The 19,223-nt window shown below is 41.9% G+C and overlaps 1 protein-coding gene across 13 annotated transcripts in view; it reads left to right on the plus strand.

Moving 5' to 3' along the window:
- LOC135510606 (receptor-type tyrosine-protein phosphatase delta-like) overlaps positions 1 to 19,223 on the plus strand; it is a 383,074-nt gene that overhangs the window by 158,672 nt on the left and 205,179 nt on the right. For 12 of the 13 annotated variants that reach the window (XM_064931664.1, XM_064931650.1, XM_064931655.1 and 9 more), the window contains exon 1: positions 10,028 to 10,409. The exons of the other annotated variant lie outside the window; for it this stretch is intronic. The gene's annotated coding sequence lies outside the window, so the exon portion shown is untranslated. Of the gene's footprint in view, positions 1 to 10,027; positions 10,410 to 19,223 lie in introns of those variants that run through there. 13 annotated transcript variants of the gene reach the window in all.

The following is a 19,223-nucleotide window of genomic DNA, read 5'->3' on the forward strand; positions in this document are numbered from 1 at the left end:
AACACACACACACTGGACTCTACCCACACACTCACACGTACTTACACTGACACCCCAACACACACACACACACTGGACTCTACCCACACACTCACACGTACTTACACTGACACCCCAACACACACACACATAATACACACACACATGTATACTGACGCCACACACACACTCATACTCACACACACAGAAATTAAAATACACAAACACACACTTGCACACTCACGACATACGCTGCCTCTACTGTCTATTATCTATCCTGTTGCCTCCCACTTTTTTGTCTTTATCTATTGTTGTGATGGACCCAGTAAGCATTTCACTGTTAGTTTACACCTGTTGTTTACGAAGCATGTGACAAATAATTGTGATTTGATTTGGCCAGTGGCCATTAACAAGTAAATCTCGTCCGTCGTCTCGACATGTCAGATTAGATATATCCGCTTAGGAGATTGTTATCTGAAGAGTGAGAGAGGATAGCTTGATGGGGGTGAAATTAATTGTACGATGACTGGTTCACTTGATCGGAATGGTGAGGGTTTTAACGGCGCATTGCGGTGAGGGAAGATTGACTCAGTAATTGGATGAGAGTCTGTCGCTTCACCCCTAGGTTATGAACAGTGTTGTCCCGAGATGCACAAACAGAGAGTAATGACACGATGTAGGCTCATCTACAAAGGCACAGGACCTTGGCAAGGATACACAGGCCTGGTCTGTACCTTAGATATATGTATAAGGATCAAATAAAATACAAGTATTGGATATTATTTTCTCCAAGGTTTCATTATATGAAGCCTGTTAGAACTCCCTGTGTAGACATACTGTACATAATCTGGGGTTGGAGTCAATCCATTTTAACTCAACCAATTCAGGTAAATCACTGGAAATTCTACTCTAAAAATAATGGGCAATTCAGTCATACTGTACATGTTGAATTGATCCAAAGCCTGATTAAATGCCCAAACTTAATACAAATAAAATCAGTATGTGCTGGTTGGTCTTCGTGGGAAATCCTTGATTGTATTGCTCAGTAGCTCTTTTAACTCTATATCTACCTAACAAGGAGATCTTTTTTTTCTGCACTGGACAAACTGAACTGACACACAACAACAAAGTGGAGCTTTAAAAGGTAGTTTATCTCGCCGTTGAATTAGGAATTAGAATACTAATGAATTGAATAGGATCTTTATGATTCTTGCTGAGATTAACACTACCCCAGGAAAGGAGAATTAATACATTGATTTGCGACATAACAGCTGTCATATAGTCTGGTTCATGGCTTTGAGAGAGACAGCTGTGGTAGGAGGCTGGTGCCATACAAGCCCCAGATTGACTTGTACCCTCTGATAAAGTGGCTGTCCTTGAGTACATTCTATCCTCAAAGTCAATAGACCCATTATTTTGCAAGCACCAAATCGACAATAACTCAGTTTCAACCAATGAGCTATAGCTGTTCATGTATGATACTTGACTGTCTATAAATTATGTTTATACAAGGGGTGTGTCTAATCCTGGATTGTGATTGGTTAAAACCACATTCCAGCCAGTGCCTATTCCACAAGTTACCACTGGCTAACTCTATGACGCTGAAATGTACACTACCATTCAAAAGTTTGGAGTCACTTAGAAATGTCCTCTTTTTTTTAAGCACACTTTTATTGTCCATTAAAAAAATGTCAAATTAATCAGAAATACAGTGTAGACATTGTTAGTGTTGTAAATGACTATTGTAGCTGGAAACGGCAGATTTTTTATGGAATATCTACATAGGCGTACAGAGGCCCATTATCAGCAACCATCACTCCTGTGTTCCAATGGCACGTTGTGTTAGCTAATCCAAGTTTATAATTTTAAAAGACTAATTGATAATTTGAAAACTCTTTTACAATTATGTTAGTACAACTGAAAATGGTTGTCCTGATTAAAAAATCAATAAAGCTGGTTTTCTTTAGACTAGTTGAGTATCTGGAGCATCGGCATTTGTGGGTTCAATTAGTCTCAAAATGGCCAGAAACAAATAGCTTTCTTCTGAAACTCGTCAGTCTATTATTTTTCTGAGAAATTAAGGCTATTCCATGCGAGTAATTGCCAAGAAACTGAAGATCTCGTACAACTCTGTGTACTACTCCCTTCACAGAACAGCGCAAACTGTCTCTATCCAGAATAGAAAGAGGAGTGGGAGGCCCCGGTGCACAACTGAGCAAGAGGACAGGTACATTAGAGTGGCTAGTTTGAGAAACAGACACCTGACAAGTCCTCAACTGGCAGCTTCAATAAATAGTACCCGCAAAACAGCCGTCTCAATGTCAACAGTGAAGGATGCTTGCCTTCGAAGCAGAGTTGCAAAGAAAAAGCCATATCTTAGACTGGCCCAAAAAAATGAAAGATTAACATGGGAAAAAGAACACAGACACAGTGTTGGACAGAGGAACTCTACCTAGAAGGCCAGCATCCCAGAGTCGCCTCTTCACTGTTGACATTGAGACTGCTGTTTTGCTGGTACTATTTAATGAAGCTGCCAGTTGAGGACTTGTCAGGTGTCTGTAATCATCTATGTACACACAATACCCCATAATGACGAAGCAAAAACACGTTGTTTTTTTTAATTTTTGCAAATGTATAAAATATAAAAACAGAAATACCTTATTTACATAAGTATTCAGACCCTTTGCTATGAGACTCAAAATTGACCTCAGGTGAATCCTGTATCCATTGATCATCCCTGGAATGTTTCTACAACTTGATTGGAGTTCACCTGTGGTAAATCATTCGAAAGGGCACACATCTGTCTATATTAGGTCAGATTTGGGGAACTGTGCTAAAACATTTCTGCCTCATTGAAGGTCCCCAAGAACATGGTGGCCTCCATTATTCTTAAATGGATGAAGTTTCAAACTACCAAGACTCTTCCTAGAGCTGGCTGCCAGGCCAAACTGAGCAATCGGGGGAGAAGGGCCTTGGTCAGGGAGGTGACCAAGAACCTGATGTAACTCTGACAGAGCTCCAGAGTTCCTCTGTGAAGATGGGAGAACCTTACAGAAGGACAACCATCTCTGCAGCACTCCACTAATCAGGCCTTTATGGTAGAGTGGCAAGACGGAAGCCACTCCTCAGTAAAAGGCACGACAGACCACTTGGAGTTTGCCAAAAGGCACAGAAAGGACTCTCAGACCATGGGAAACAAGATTGTCTGGTCTGAAGAAACCAAGATTGAACCATCCCTATGTTGAAGCATGGTGGTGGCAGCATCATACTGTGGGGATGTTTTTCAGCGGCAGGGACTGGGAGACTAGTCAGGATCAAGGGAAAGATAAACTGAACAAAGTACAGAGACTTAATGAAAATCTGTTCAGGACCTGGGGCGAAGGTTCACCTTCCAACAGGACAACGACCCTAAGCACACTGCCAAACATCGTGGGAGTGGCTTCGGGACAAGTCTCTGAATGTCCATAAGTGTCCAAGCCAGAGCCCGGACTTGAACCCGATCAAACATCTCTGGAGAGACCTTCACATATCTGTGCAGCGATGCTCCCCCTCCAAGATGACAGAGCTTGAGAGGATATGCAGAGAAGAATGGGAGAAACTCTGCAAATACAGATGTGTTAAGGGTGTAGTGTCATACCTAAGAAGACTTGATGCTGTAATAGCTGCCAAAGGTGCTTCAACAAAGTACCGAATAAAGGGTGAATACTTATGTAAATGTTATATTTCGAAAAATCTGTTTTCACTTCGTTATTGTGGGGTACTGTGGGTAGATTGATGCGGGGAGGAAACAATGTAATGCATTTTAGCATAAGGCTGTGATGTGGAAAAAGTCAAGGGGTCTGAATACTTTCCGAATGCACTGTATACGAAGAAATGTCAATAGAAAAACACAAAATGCAGCTAGTTTCCTGTCATTCCAGTTTCAGTTTGAAGTGATTGTGTTAGCTCTGTAGTTCTCTTTTGAACAGTGGCCTGGCGAGAGAGCAATTGTTATTCTGGCTACACTGTTTGACGTGACTATGTTAGCCAAAGTTGGCTAGCTAGCAAAGAAGGGGTAAGAAAAATGCCAACCATCATGGCAACGGAACATTTATAACAAATAACATAGATTTAGAGCAAAAAGACTTAACGACTGGCTCGTGTCTCTGGCAACTGAACTGATAGAACAAACGATCAACCGGCTTGGGTAGCAACCCTAGATTTGTGTTAGGACTATATCTCGTGGAAGGATGGAATAGTATGAATAAATTTGTCTCGGGCCTAAAAACACCCATTACAAATAATCTCAAACAGGTATTATCACTTAAATAAACCCTTTGTAATCCCTTGAAAGGACACCTTATTGTAAAGTGTTGCCAATTGATCAAATCAACAAAACAATATTTTCTGTGTGGCAAAAATCAATATGTCTCAGTTCAGATCAGCCTTACCTTCAATATCAGCACAAATAATCAATGGCACCAATTTGCATTATAGGACTTGATGGTGTATCCAATAACACATGTCAAAGGGGAATTCACCACCTTCCATAATTTCTGATATTAAAAAGCTCATCAGTGTTTTTGGGATTAGTCAAGGTCTCCAGAGATGTACTGTACCACAGTGAGTTTGTTTGTTGTTGTTGTTTGTGTATAATACACAGCCGGTATAATATATGTATTACCCTCAGCCAATATGCAGTTTCTGAGAGCACTCTGTGATTCTTGACATAATTAGCGACATTTACATATCATTAGCGTTGGTAATGTTTTCGTTATCATACAGTATGTGGGGACCCCATAGTGCAGAAATCATCAACTAGATTCAGCCGCGGGACGATTTTTTCTTGAGCAGATGTTCAGGGGGCCGGAACATAATTACTAATAATTTGTAGAATGCAAATTGACCACAAGAAGCCCAAACAGATATAATATTTCACTGAAACATAATCATTTCAAACCTTGCTTACATTTGTATACAATCACATATATCGCTCTGTTATTTGCGGGAATACTTTGGAACAGATTACCACAATTAAAATCACTTGGAGCTGAATTGCTGATGTTTTTACAGTATGTTGTGTTTTTTTAAACTTGGGGCACTAAATAAATTCACCCGTGGGCTGCCAGTTGGGGAACCCTGCCATTGTGTGTGGAGTGTTTCCCACTTTATATACTGCAATGTAGAGTGCTGAAGCACGTAGCACGTACAAATTGTCTGTTCTCAGTTGCAACACTCACCACCAAGTTCCAAACTGCCTCTGGCACAAGAACTGTTAGTCAGGAGCTTCATGAAATGGGTTTCCATTGCCGAGTAGCCGCACACAAGCCTAAGATCACCATATGCAATGCCAAGTGTCAGTTGGAGTGGTTTAAAGCTTACCACCATTGGACTCTGGAGTGGTGGAAACACATTCTCCGGAGTGATGAATCACACTTCACCATCTGGCAGTCCGACGGACGAATCTGGGTTTGGCGGATGCCAGGAGAATGCTACCTGCCCCAAATCAAATCAAATCAAATTTTATTTGTCACATACACATGGTTAGCAGATGTTAATGCGAGTGTAGCGAAATGCTTGTGCTTCTAGTTCCGACAATGCAGTAATAACAAACAAGTAATCTAACTAACAATTCCTAATCTACTGTCTTATACACAGTGTAAGGGGATAAAGAATATGTACATAAGGATATATGAATGAGTGATGGTACAGAGCAGCATAGGCAAGATACAGTAGATGGTATTGAGTACATTATATACATGTGAGATGAGTATGTAAACAAAGTGGCATAGTTAAAGTGGCTAGTGATACATGCATTACATAAGGATGCAGTCGATGATATAGAGTACAGTATATACGTATGCATATGAGATTAATAATGTAGGGTAAGTAACATTATATAAGGTAGCATTGTTTAAAGTGGCTAGTGATATATTTACAACATTTCCCATCAATTCCCATTATTAAAGTGTCAGTGTGTAGGCAGCAGCCACTCAATGTTAGTGGTGGCTGTTTAACAGTCTGATGGCCTTGAGATAGAAGCTGTTTTTCAGTCTCTCGGTCCCAGCTTTGATGCACCTGTACTGACCTCGCCTTCTGGATGATAGCGGGGTGAACAGGCAGTGGCTAGATGTCCTTGATGTGGTAGATGTGGTAGATGTCCTTGATGATCTTTATGGCCTTCCTGTAACATCGGGTGGTGTAGGTGTCCTGGAGGGCAGGTAGTTTGCCCCCGATGATGCGTTGTGCAGACCTCACTACCCTCTGGAGAGCCTTACGGTTGAGGGCGGAGCAGTTGCCGTACCAGGCGGAGATACAGCCCGCCAGGATGCTCTCGATTGTGCCTCTGTAGAAGTTTGTGAGTGCTTTTGGTGACAAGACGAATTTCTTCAGCCTCCTGAGGTTGAAGAGGCGCTGCTGCGCCTTCTTCACGATGCTGTCTGTGTGAGTGGACCAATTCAGTTTGTCTGTGATGTGTATGCCGAGGAAACCCAATGCATAGTGCCAACGGTACAGTTTGGTGGAGGAGGAATACTGGTCTGGGGCTGTTTTTCATAGTTCAGGCCCCTTAGTTCCAGTGAAGGGAAATCTTAATGCTATTGCATACAATAACATTCTAGACCATTCTGTGCTTCCAACTATGTGGCGACAGTTTATGAGAAGGCCCTTTTCTGTTTCAGCATGACAATGCCCCCGTGTACAAAGCAAGGTCCATACTGAAATGTTTTGTCAAGATTGGTGTGAAAGAACTTGGCTGGCCTGCACAAAGCCCTGACCTCAACCCCATCAAACACCTTTGGGATGAATTGGACCTCGGACTGCTAGCCAGGCCTAATCGCCCAACACCAGTGCACGACCACACTAATGCTCTTGTGGCCGAATGGAAGCAAGTCCCGCAGCAATGTTCCGACATGTAGTGGAATACGAGTAGAGACTGTTATTGCAGCAAAGGGGGGACCAACTCCATATCAATGCCCATGATTTTGGAATGAGATGTTCGACGAGCACGTGTCCTCATACTTTTGTATGTACACACTTTTGTTTGTGTAGATGAGTAAACATGACGTATATAGAGCATCAGAATAATGCCTATTGGCACACTATTGAGTTCATGCTAATCTCCTTGTAACAGTGTTCATCTTATGATATTCACCATCTGTTCCAGATGTGGCGTCACCGTAGGAATGTATAAGATCACTACATTGCCAGGCATAATAGGGAACAAACTCGACTTATCTCATGCAAAAGCAGAGAAACACTGTATCATAGCCAAGCATCTGGATTGCCTTTTGTCTTGAATCCATCTTATTGGACAGTTGGTTTGTGGACTCGTCATATAGTGCTACATGACAAAGTTCACCCATTATAGGTAATGAGTGCTCTAAAGAAATCCCACCCTTGCCCACATGTATCAACAATAGCCTGACGTATTACACTCTCATAACTGTGCCAAGATTCTTGTTCTTGGCCCAAGAACATAAAAACCACAAGGTTAGTAGCATGGGGTTGTAAATCTAATAACTAGTCTCATCCAATTATATTCAAAGAGAGAACAGGCTTGAAAACAGTAGCTAGTCTTATTGCGGCTATATTGTATTTCTGTTATAGCTTGTACTGTAATGTGTCTGAGCATGTCTAGTCACTATGTTTAAGGTGTACATTACAAGAAATGTCAGCAGCTTTTCAAATGTCGTCATTTTCACGTTACATACTTTAGGTATATGCATGCATACACTGTATATCATATTATGTAGGCTTAAACCCACCAAAACATGTCAAGGACGAATCATTTAATTGTGGCTTTGGCTCTGTTTGAATCGTGAGTTTTTCAAACAATAATTTCAATGACATTCAAACAATTTTGCAACATTGCTTTTGTAGGCACAACTGAACATCACTGTCTAAACAAACCTGTCATTTTTACATAGCCAGAACTGGATAATTGCTAAATCAAAAGTTATTTGAAATGACATATTTCTCAAGTGTGCCCATATTGTTCATTGTTATAAAACCGCCTATTTTATTTAACTTATAAAATATACATTCAGCAACACGCTCCTATATCCTATATCCAATTTTGCCCTTAAAGTGTAACTCAATATTATTTGTGTGTATAAATCAAAATTACTCAATCAGATACATGTAATGGGGAGTGAGAGAGAGAGACCGAGAGGGAGGGGAGAGAGATAGAGAGACAGAGAGTTGGCTAGGACACTGGTACACTGAGTGAGGTGGCTCTCTCAATGTTACCATTGTTAGATGCGAGATGTTTGTGCCTGCGGGCTAAGTTGTTCATCAGAAGCTTTGGGTCCCTGCCACAAAAGCAAGTTTTCTCCAAACACCCTCACTCATTCGTCGCCCCAGGACATTGTTTTTCATCCTCTAAATAAGGTCCCGGCATACACTTGACTTTGTTATGGCTTGGTGAACTGCAGAATACAATGCACAATGATATGTTTGCCTCAGTCGATAATACTGGCTTATTAAAAAGTGTAGAGATGAATAACACATTGTGTCATTAGTACAAGTAGAAGTAGTAGAAGGAGCAGTAGCATTAGTAGTAGAAGTAGTAGTAGTAGTAGTAGTAGTGGTAGTAGTAGTACCTGCTTCTACACCTGCATTGCTTGCTGTTTGGGGTTTTAGGCTGGGTTTCTGTACAGCACTTTGAGATATCAGCTGATGTACGAAGGGCTATATAAATAAATTTGATTTGATTTGATGATAGTAGTAGCAGTAGCATTAGTAGTAGAAGTAGTAGTAGTAGCAGAAGGAGCAGTAGCATTAGTAGTAGAAGTAGTAGTAGTAGTAGTAGTAGTAGCAGAAGGAGCAGTAGCATTAGTAGTAGTAGTAGTAGTAGTAGTCGTAGCAGAAGGAGCAGTAACATTAGTAGTAGTAGTAGTAGCAGAAGGAGCAGTAGCATTAGTAGTAGTAGTAGTAGTAGTAGTAGTAGCAGAAGGAGCAGTAGCATTAGTAGTAGTAGTAGTAGTCGTAGCAGAAGGAGCAGTAACATTAGTAGTAGTAGTAGTAGTAGTAGCAGAAGGAGCAGTACCATTAGTAGTAGTAGTAGTAGTAGTAGTAGTAGTAGTAGCAGAAGGAGCAGTAGCATTTGTAGTAGTAGTAGTAGTAGTAGTAGCAGAAGGAGCAGTAGCATTAGTAGTAGTAGTAGTAGTGGTAGTAGCAGAAGGAGCAGTAGCATTAGTAGTAGTAGTAGTAGTAGTAGTAGTAGCAGAAGGAGCAGTAGCATTAGTAGTAGTAGTAGTAGTAGTAGTAGCAGCAGAAGGAGCATTAGTAGTAAATATAATATGAGTAGTGCTTCTTACATTGTTAAAACAATCATTAGTGATTACATTATTGTTTCTTCAAGGGCAAAAACATTGTCATCGGTAATGTATTGTTATCATTCCTCTTGAACATGTTTTAACTACATGTGGCTTGTGTAAGTAAATGGTGGAATTCCTCAGATAAAACTAAGCCCATGAATTAAATCTAAATGGCCAAAAGTCTATTTTTCTCTCTCTCTTTTTATCTCTCTTTCTCTCTCTCTCTTTTTTTCTCTCTCTATTTTTCTCTCTCTCTTTTTCTCTCTCTCTTTCTCTCTCTCTCTTTTTCTCTCTTTCTCTCTCTCTCTCTCTCTCTCTCTCTCTCTCTCTCTCTCTCTCTCTCAATTTAAGGGCTTTATGTTAACATTGCCAAAGCAAGTGAAGTAGATAATAAACAAACGTGAAATTAACAATAATATTTAACAGTAAACATTATACTCACAGAAGTTCCAAAATAATAAATACATTTCAAATGTCATACTCTATCTCCTCTCTCTCTCCCTCCCTCCCATGCACACACACACATTTCTTCTTCAATTCACACATTTTCACTGTCTGAAAACAATTGACCGATTATTTTACCACGCTAGACAAATGTTTCCCTGAAAACTGTTAAGTGTCATGGTGTCCAAACGTCAGCATTACTTTGGTCGACTGAAGGGGAGAAAGTTGATCCCGGGGAGTTAGTTGTTCCTGTTGAGTGACGTCACCGGTCCATCCCCTCTCCGTTTCTGTGCCTGAGTCGGGCAGTCTGTGTATGAGTGTCGGCAAGAGAGAACGAGAACGCGTCCCTGCTGCACAGCACACACAGAACTACAGTCTCGACACATAGAATAATGAATACCTAACGCTCACAACGACGGGAAATATACCACGTTTTCATCGCTGGACGTTCTGGTCCATACGCTCGCTGTTGTGGTTTTCCTCTTGCTTTGAGGAAGATTAATTTAAAGAGTAAAAAAGCAAAGTCAAGGAAAAGAGGCGAAATAAGAGCGGACAGACTGGAAGCGAAGCGTATATAGAAGTACAGACGGATTATTTATCTAATACTGCTATCATTCTGGATGTAATTCGCGACTATTCTTATACAACTGGAGACCGAGTTCAAAGACTTAATGAAAATATGATAAGGTAAGCTTCTATGGAAATGACCATACAAATTGGCGAATTTGTGGATGTATGACTTCTCACGCACAGTGTGAGCGGATTGAAGTCGTCGCCACAAGTCTTTCAAATAGTGTGGTGCGTGTTGAGATGCGTTTGATTTGTTATATTGGTTTATTGTCAAATATATTGGAGCACCAAACTATATCTGTGCTTAGGCATTTCGTGAGTTATACTTATCGATTAGTTTGTTGTTTTTATTATGTAGGCCTGTAGAGTGGAAAGGAAGACTGCAGTTAATTGAGATGGAATTGACTGATAGACCAGTGCCTTTTTTTTTGTGAAGGACGAGAGCGTCCCATTGAATTAAATTACTCAATATACATGCACATTTAGAACAGGATAACAATAGGTATTTGAGTTATTATGTTTATGACTATTCCAGTAGACTAGACGATTTTGAGGATCTGGGTATTCGTTTACTGTATGATCATGTAAATTCTACAGCAGAAGGCTACGGAAATACAGTTAATGTATTGTGTAGTCCTATGGTAGAATAATACCAATTATCGTATTGTGTAGTCCTATGGTAGAATAATACCAATTATCGGGCTCATAAATAGATGATCGGGCTCATAAAACATTCATAAAGTATTTTATTTGCTTCTCAGATTTTTATTTTAAGATTAATTGATGGTCCTCTTTTAAGATTACGATAGTGATATCACAGTTTGATTGGAAAGAAGCATTTTTTTGTGGAGTCTGCCATCATGATTTAAAGCCGCATTCCTCGCACTTGGAAGAGACGCGCGTCTTATCTATGTTGTCGCCTATTTTTGGAACACATTTTTGCTTCCCAACGGTCCTAACTTAACTGTCGGACAGAGCGAACTGTATCCCTGGGTTTACAGGCGTTGAAAAGGGCACACAAATAAAGGCGAAAACGCCCGTCACTAAATCAGGTGAAAGCGAACCTTTTTTTTCCATGACAATTTTTCCAATAAAACTTGCGAACAATACCTGTGCTCGCTGAGCAAGTTTAACCGCTAGGGGCCTTCCTAGCATACTCTACTCGACAGTAAGACATCGGAATGCAGAGCAGGGAATGGCCAATGGGGTTGAGATGGCCAGTGATGCCAGAGGAAGACAGGCTACATTCTCTTTGCCTTACCAATGCCCCTCAAGAGATGTTCCATGTTGTTTGTTAAGCTCCTGTTGTGATCATACAAGGCTATCATGGTTGTTGTAGACAGCATTTATTTTGAGAATTATAAGGTTGCAATGCTGTGTGCTGGTCTACTGCTGATCTTTTTTGATAAATTATATTAAGATATTTTAAAGAAAGTCCACACATGTTGGTTTAATTGTTTTTTTTAATGCAGTATATCATTTTATTACATTTTCTGTGTTTGAGACTTTACTAGCAGAGTAAAATAGTATGTGCATGTATTAAACAGTACATGCAAATGACTTGGCATTTGGTTATTCTACAGTCCATGCCCGTTCAGCTGCGTTATAGCTCAGTTTTGGGTTGTGTTGAGTTTGTTGCTCTGAGTGAAATAAAATCCATTAAGAGAGGTTGGGGTAGTGAGGTGTTGAAAATGTCTCGTAAGTGCTTTGTAATTGTGTGTGTGCGTATGACTGTGTGTGTGTGTGTTTGTGCGCACGTCTCTTTACGTGAGCAGCTGTGTGATTGAGCAATCTCCATGCAGTTTGTAGGCAGTAAGCACTTTCAGAGAGCTCACCCAAGCACCAATCCTGTCTTCTATGTTTTACAGTTTGCAGCTCCAATAATTAGCACTCGCCCAATTTTGACACACAGCAATTAGCGCCCATCACTACTTGTTCGCTTTCTAATTTCGCCATTACGACAGCCTCCCTCAAAAGAGGAGACTAAACAAATATACGTTTACATGGAATAGACTCGTTGATTTGAGTTGTTCAACCCAAAGAGAGCTCTTGTGAGAGATTACTTTTGCTGTTTTGAAAGCAGGGTCGAAGCAACCACCTTGTCTGCCTCTGTCCTTGGCTGCTTTCCTTGTGAGGTCCTTTGAAACAATGTATGGCTGTGTTTGAAGAACCGTTTTGTCATATAACAAACCAAGTTTCTATGACTCAGTGCTGCAGGGGAAGACTGTATTATGTATCGATGAAAGTGAGGCTTTTAGTTCATTTGCAGTGTGTGTTTCGTGCTGGGACTGAAAATGATGATACAATACACAGGTCGCTGACACGAGAAGAGCCTGCTGCCAAAGGGTTAATAGATTCCCTTTGGGGGAGTCAGAACATTTTTGTTCGTTCCCCCCCAGGACATGTTTTTTGTTGTACACTCACCTGGCTAGACTGTTCTATTCCCCAGGGACTCTGCACCTTTCAGCGATATTCACCGTTTCATCTCAAAAAAGGTTATCCATGTGAATCGTGTAGATCAGAAAAAAAACCTAAAAGTGTGCAGACGCAGAGTGTATCACCCACTGAGCTATGAGTGTTTCATCCAATACTACGTGTGACAGCTGAGAGCAGCCCGTAACCAGCCATGAAAGGCGCTGCATGGTCATTCCGACGTCTGCATTGGGCGTGCAGCATTAACGGCGATTTGGCATCTGCAGAAGTCACGGCATTCATACTTTGTTCCCTTCGCCGAGCGGCTCAGAGTGGATGAGCAGAGCTGTTGTGAAAGAAGTGAGTTTGTGTTTATACAGGACCTCCCACTCCCACCTACCGTCAACCAATCATGTCAATGCAGAGCTATACGGAGCCCTCTGCATCGTTGCAACATTTGAGCGGCGCACGAAGATGCGGTACGGAGCTCAATTTGGCCTCAGGAGGCTTCGCAATTGCATCACACTCTCGGACCACATTTTCAGATCAAGTTGGTTCTTAGCCTACTCCACTGTTTCTCTCTGTCCGTTCTTTAACCGCATCGCCATCACTTTTACAATATTATTTAGCCGTAATTGCGAGCTGGGGTGTGAAGGTCGTGATGAGGTTTCTGTTGTTACATTTGTTTAATTATTAGAGTGGCTCTCAGCGCCATCAAAGTGGATACGTAGATGTCTTTTCATTTTGCCTGTAAGAACAAGCAAGCTAGTCTGACTATGCAGCCTTTGAGTGGCACTGCCACTGGCTAGCTAGCTAGCTTACAACATGGCACCCCTTGGCTATGCACAGGGACAACAGAAAAAGGATAGATGGCCTACTTAAAGAGATGCTTCAAAGGTAGGATGCATATGGCTAATCACTATAATTCTATGCAAAAATATCTATTTTTCTGGTGTTCCTTAAATTCTGTTTGGTGTGTCTGTGTGTGAGGGAGAGAGAAAAAGAGTGGTGTGTATTCAACAAGATTTACCAAGAAAAAAACAAAAATAGATATGAAATCATTTATCTTTCGTCTCTCTGTGTTTCATAATTTTCCTTCAATTCGCAAGAGGCTGAAAGTATCTCAATGGAGAAAGAATCCGAGTCAGCGAAACAGCGCCCCTATGTCTTTGTATGTGTAGCCCTCCTTGGACACTGTGTTAACTAACCTCCAGACGAGCTTCAATGCCATACAACTCTCCTTCCTTGGCCTCCAACTGCTCTTAAACGCAAGTAAAACTAAATGCATGCTATTCAATCGATCTCTGCCCGCACCTGCTCGCCCGTCCAGCATCACTACTCTGGATGGCTCTGACTCTGAATACGTGGACAACTACAAATACCTGCGTGTCTGGTTAGACTGTAAACTCTCCTTCCAGAATCACATTAAGCATCTCCAATCCAAAATTAAATCTAGTATCAGCTTCCTATATCGCAACAAAGCATTCTTTTCTCATGTTGCCAAACATACCCTCGTAAAACTGGCCATCCTACCGATCCTCGACTTCGGTGATGTCGTCTATAAAATAGCCTCCAACACTCTACTCAACAAACTGGATGCAGTCTATCACAGTGCCATCTGTTTTGTCACCAAAGCCCCATACACTACCCATCATTGCGACCTGTACGCTCCACTTGGTTGGCCCTCGCTTCATACACGTTGCCAAACCCATTGGCTCCAGGTTATCCGCCTTATCTCAGCTCACTGGTCACCATAGCAGCACCCACTCGTAGCACGCGCTCCAGCAGGTATATCTCACTGGTCACCCCCAAAGCCAATTCCTCCTTTGGTCGTCTTCCCTTCCAGTTCTCTGCTGCCCATGACTGGAACAAATTGCAAACATCTCTAAAGCTGGAGACTCACATCTCCCTCACTAGCTTTAAGTACCAGCTGTCAGAGCATTTTACAGATCACTGCACCTGCACTTAGCCTATCTGTAAACAGCCCATCTATCTATCTACCTCATCCCCATATTGGTATGTATTTATTTATTTTGCTCCTTTGCACCCCAGTATCTCTACATGCACATTCATCTTCTGCCGATCTACCATTCCAGTGTTTAATTGCTATATTGTAATTACTTCGCCACCATGGCCTATTTATTTCCTTAACTTACCTCATTTTCACTCACTGTATATAGACTTTTTGTGTTCTTTTGTTCTACTGTATTATTGACTGTTATTCCATGTGTAACTCTGTGTTGTTGTATGTGTTGAATTGCTACGCTTTATCTTGGCCAGGTCACAGTTGCAAATGAGAACTTGTTCTCAACTAGCCTTCCTGGTTAAATAAAGGTGAAATAAATACACAAAATATATATATCTGTGTCACGCCTGCTCCCGCTCTTCCCCCCTGGCTCTCGAGGGCGCCAGGCTCCCCAGCACTGTGCACTCCTGCCACCATCATTACGCATACCTTCCTTCCCCCCCGTCATGTGCTTCAGTGATTATTGGACTCACCTTGACTCAATCACCTCTGTCATTACCTCCCCTATATCTGTCTGGTCCCCAGCTCTGTTCCCTGCTTCAGCATTAATTGTCGTCTGTCTTTGTATACCTGTGTGCTGACGCTGTTCCTGTCCTGTTTCCTGTCTGTTACCGATGAAATGTTCATCTCCCCGTACCTGCTTCTCATCTCTGGCGTCGGTCTTTACAATCTGATGCTGTCTGGTCAAAAAGAGTATGATATTGTTGCCGTTTGTAGCATTGAATGCAAGGGAAGCCAGTGAGCATTTAGCCACCTTTGATTAAAAAAAGTTTAAAATAATAGCCAATCAGCCTTGAGCTAAACTGAACAAGCTCAACATTGAATGGTCCTGGCGCATTTGGATACTCACCAATCACATCTCATCAAAAACCAAGAGTCATTGACAGACAAAACGTGGTTGAATTTATTCTGCCACTGTGACTTCTTATTATCTCGGCCTTAGGCCTACATATCACGATGCCAAGGCATATGAATTAACAGGTTATAAAGCAAACAACGCAATTATCACAACGCATAGCTTGTAATATGGCATTTTTTCCTGGCTTTGCTTCCCCAGTGATGTTACTGCTGCACCGTTACAGGTGGTATGAGTGTGTGTGTGTTTGAGAGACAAAGAGGATGTGTGTGGAAGAGGGAGTAAGTATGTGTGTGGAAGAGGGAGTAAGTGTGTGTGTTTGAGAGACAAAGAGGGTGTGTGTGGAAGAGGGAGTAAGTGTGTGTGTGTTTGAGAGACAAAGAGGATGTGTGTGGAAGAGGGAGTAAGTATGTGTGTGGAAGAGGGAGTAAGTGTGTGTGTTTGAGAGACAAAGAGGGTGTGTGTGGAAGAGGGAGTAAGTGTGTGTGTGTTTGAGAGACAAAGAGGATGTGTGTGGAAGAGGGAGTAAGTGTGTAGGATGGTTTCATAAAGGCCTAGTGGTTTTTCCCCTTACTCTCACAATGAAAACTTAAATCATATTATGCATTTATATCCCTTACTACATTCCTCCTGCCCAATCACAGGTAGGCCTTTGGATAAGAGCAAATATGCATTATCCTTTTCTATTATACGGTAAAAAGTGCAGTGTTTCCCCTCTGTTAATAGTAGCCGCCACTCCCCAAAAAATATGATGGTAAAATGTTTTCATTGTTATAAATATATATATATATATATTTTTAAAGAAGATCATCTTTTTCAGAAGTAACAATCACCAAAATAAAACTAGACAGTCAGGGAGAATCTACAATTCCCAAAGTAGCATGAAACGGGGTCCCCATTGATTTTGTAATGAGTCACTCAGATACCCTGTGGTGTCGCGATACTTCTCGGTATTGTGGTACTTGGCCTGGTATAACATCATTAGTAAAATGTTGCTATTGTGGCAACCACATTCTGAAATAACCCAATGTTATTGGAGTTTATACCAGTTAGCATCATGATCCGCGCTCCAGGTGTACAGGTGAAGATGTTTATCAAGTTTCCAGTGACTTTTTGAAATATACTTAGCCTTTAATATGTTCCACTGTGGTCTAAAGGCTTAGGCCTACATAGTGTGAACCAAGCAGAGGGACTTAGCTAATATAATTGAAACATCTTGAGATGGTATAAACTCAGCATTCAGTCTCTGAATGCGACAAAACCAAGTACCCTCTCAAAGAATTGGGCTCTCATTTTACACTGCTATTGTTCCCACCAAATCTAATTGGCTATGACTCACCATCCTATTTCAGAAGGGGAAGTAAAAATAAATAAATAAATGTTTGGTGTGTGTGCTTGTGTTTGGTGTGTGTGTGCATGTGTGTCTGTGAGCACTGCTCATCGAATGCAAGCCAAGGCTGTGGCCTTCCATTATGAGCTGTTGAATGAAAAATCAACACTTACATTATAAAAAGGATACATAAACACAGGCTGCAATTATGGGGCGCCAACCTGGTTGGAGAGAGAAGGCCACAGAGTGCCAAAAGGCCTGCTAACAATCATCCCATCGACGTGTCTTCCCCTGTAATCATCTGGTGGAATCTACCTTATTTGTACCAGCAGGCCCAAATTATCCCCCCCCCCCCCCCACAATTGTCTTGTGGACATCAAAACTATAAAATAACATATGGAATCATGTCATAACCAAAAAAAAGTGGTAAAACAAATCCAAATATATTTTATATTTGAAGTGCTTCAAATTAGCCAGCCTTTGCCTTGATGACAGCTTTGCACACTCTTGGCATTCCATTCTCTCAACCAGCTTCATGGGGAATGTTTTTCCAACAGTCTTGAAGGAGTTCCCACATATGCTGAGCACTTGTTGGCTGGTTTTCCTTCACTCTGTGATCCAATTCATGCCAAACCATATCAATTGGGTTGAGGTTGGGTTATTGTGGAGGCCAGGTCATCTGATGCAGCAGTCCATAAAATCAAATCAAATTTTGCTTGTCACATACACATGGTTAGCAGATGTTAATGCGAGTGTAGCGAAATGCTTGTGCTTCTAGTTCCGACAATGCAGTAATTAACCAACAAGTAATCTAACTAACAATTCCAAAACTACTACCTTATAGACACAAGTGTAAGGGGATAAAGAATATGTACATAAAGATATATGAATGAGTGATGGTACAGAGCGGCATAGGCAAGATACAGTAGATGGTATTGAGTACAGTATATACATATGAGATGAGTATGTAAACAAAGTGGCATAGTTAAAGTGGCTAGTGATACATGTATTACATAAAGATGCAGTAGATGATATAGAGTACAGTATATACGTATACATATGAGATGAATAATGTAGGGTATGTAAACATTATATTAGGTAGCATTGTTTAAAGTGGCTAGTGATATATTTTACATAATTTCCCATCAATTCCCATTATTAAAGTGGCTGGAGTTGAGTCAGTGTGTTGGCAGCAGCCACTCAATGTTAGTGGTGGCTGTTTAACAGTCTGATGGCCTTGAGATAGAAGCTGTTTTTCAGTCTCTCGGTCCCAGCTTTGATGCACCTGTACTGACCTCGCCTTCTGGATGATAGCCTGTGACATCGAGTGGTGTAGGTGTCCTGGAGGGCAGGTAGATTGCCCCCGGTGATGCGTTGTGCAGACCTCACTACCCTCTGGAGAGCCTTACGGTTGTGGGCGGAGCAGTTGCCGTACCAGGCGGTGATACAGCCCGACAGGATGCTCTCGATTGTGCATCTGTAGAAGTTTGTGAGTGCTTTTGGAGACAAGCTGAATTTCTTCAGCCTCCTGAGTTTGAAGAGGCGCTGCTGCGCCTTCTTCACGATGCTGTCTGTGTGGGTGGACCAATTCAGTTTGTCTGTGATGTGTACCCCGAGGAACTTAAAACTTACTACCCTCGCCACTACTGTTCCATCGATGTGGATAGGGGGGTGTTCCCTCTGCTGTTTCCTGAAGTCCACAATCATCTCCTTAGTTTTGTTGACGTTGAGTGCGAGGTTATTTTCCTGACACCACACTCCGAGGGCCCTCACCTCCTCCCTGTAGGCCGTCTCGTCGTTGTTGGTAATCAAGCCTACCACTGTTGTGTCGTCCGCAAACTTGATGATTGAGTTGGAGGCGTGCGTGGCCACGCAGTCGTGGGTGAACAGGGAGTACAGGAGAGGGCTCAGAACGCACCCTTGTGGGGCCCCAGTGTTGAGGATCAGCGGGGTGGAGATGTTGTTGCCTACCCTCACCACCTGGGGGCGGCCCGTCAGGAAGTCCAGTACCCAGTTGCACAGGGCGGGGTCGAGACCCAGGGTCTCGAGCTTGATGACGAGCTTGGAGGACACTATGGTGTTAAATGCCGAGCTGTCGTCGATGAACAGCATTCTCACGTAGGTATTTCTCTTGTCCAGATGGGTTAGGGCAGTGTGCAGTGTGGCTGAGATTGCGTCGTCTTGGGCGGTAAGCAAATTGGTGTGGTTCTAGGGTGTCAGGTAGGGTGGAGGTGATATGGTCCCTGACTAGTCTCTCAAAGCACCCCAGCTACAATGAATGCAGCCTCAGGATATATGCATTCCAGT

This window comes from Oncorhynchus masou, chromosome 23 (genome assembly GCF_036934945.1).
Source record: "Oncorhynchus masou masou isolate Uvic2021 chromosome 23, UVic_Omas_1.1, whole genome shotgun sequence".
NCBI classification, from domain to species: Eukaryota; Metazoa; Chordata; class Actinopteri; order Salmoniformes; family Salmonidae; genus Oncorhynchus; species Oncorhynchus masou.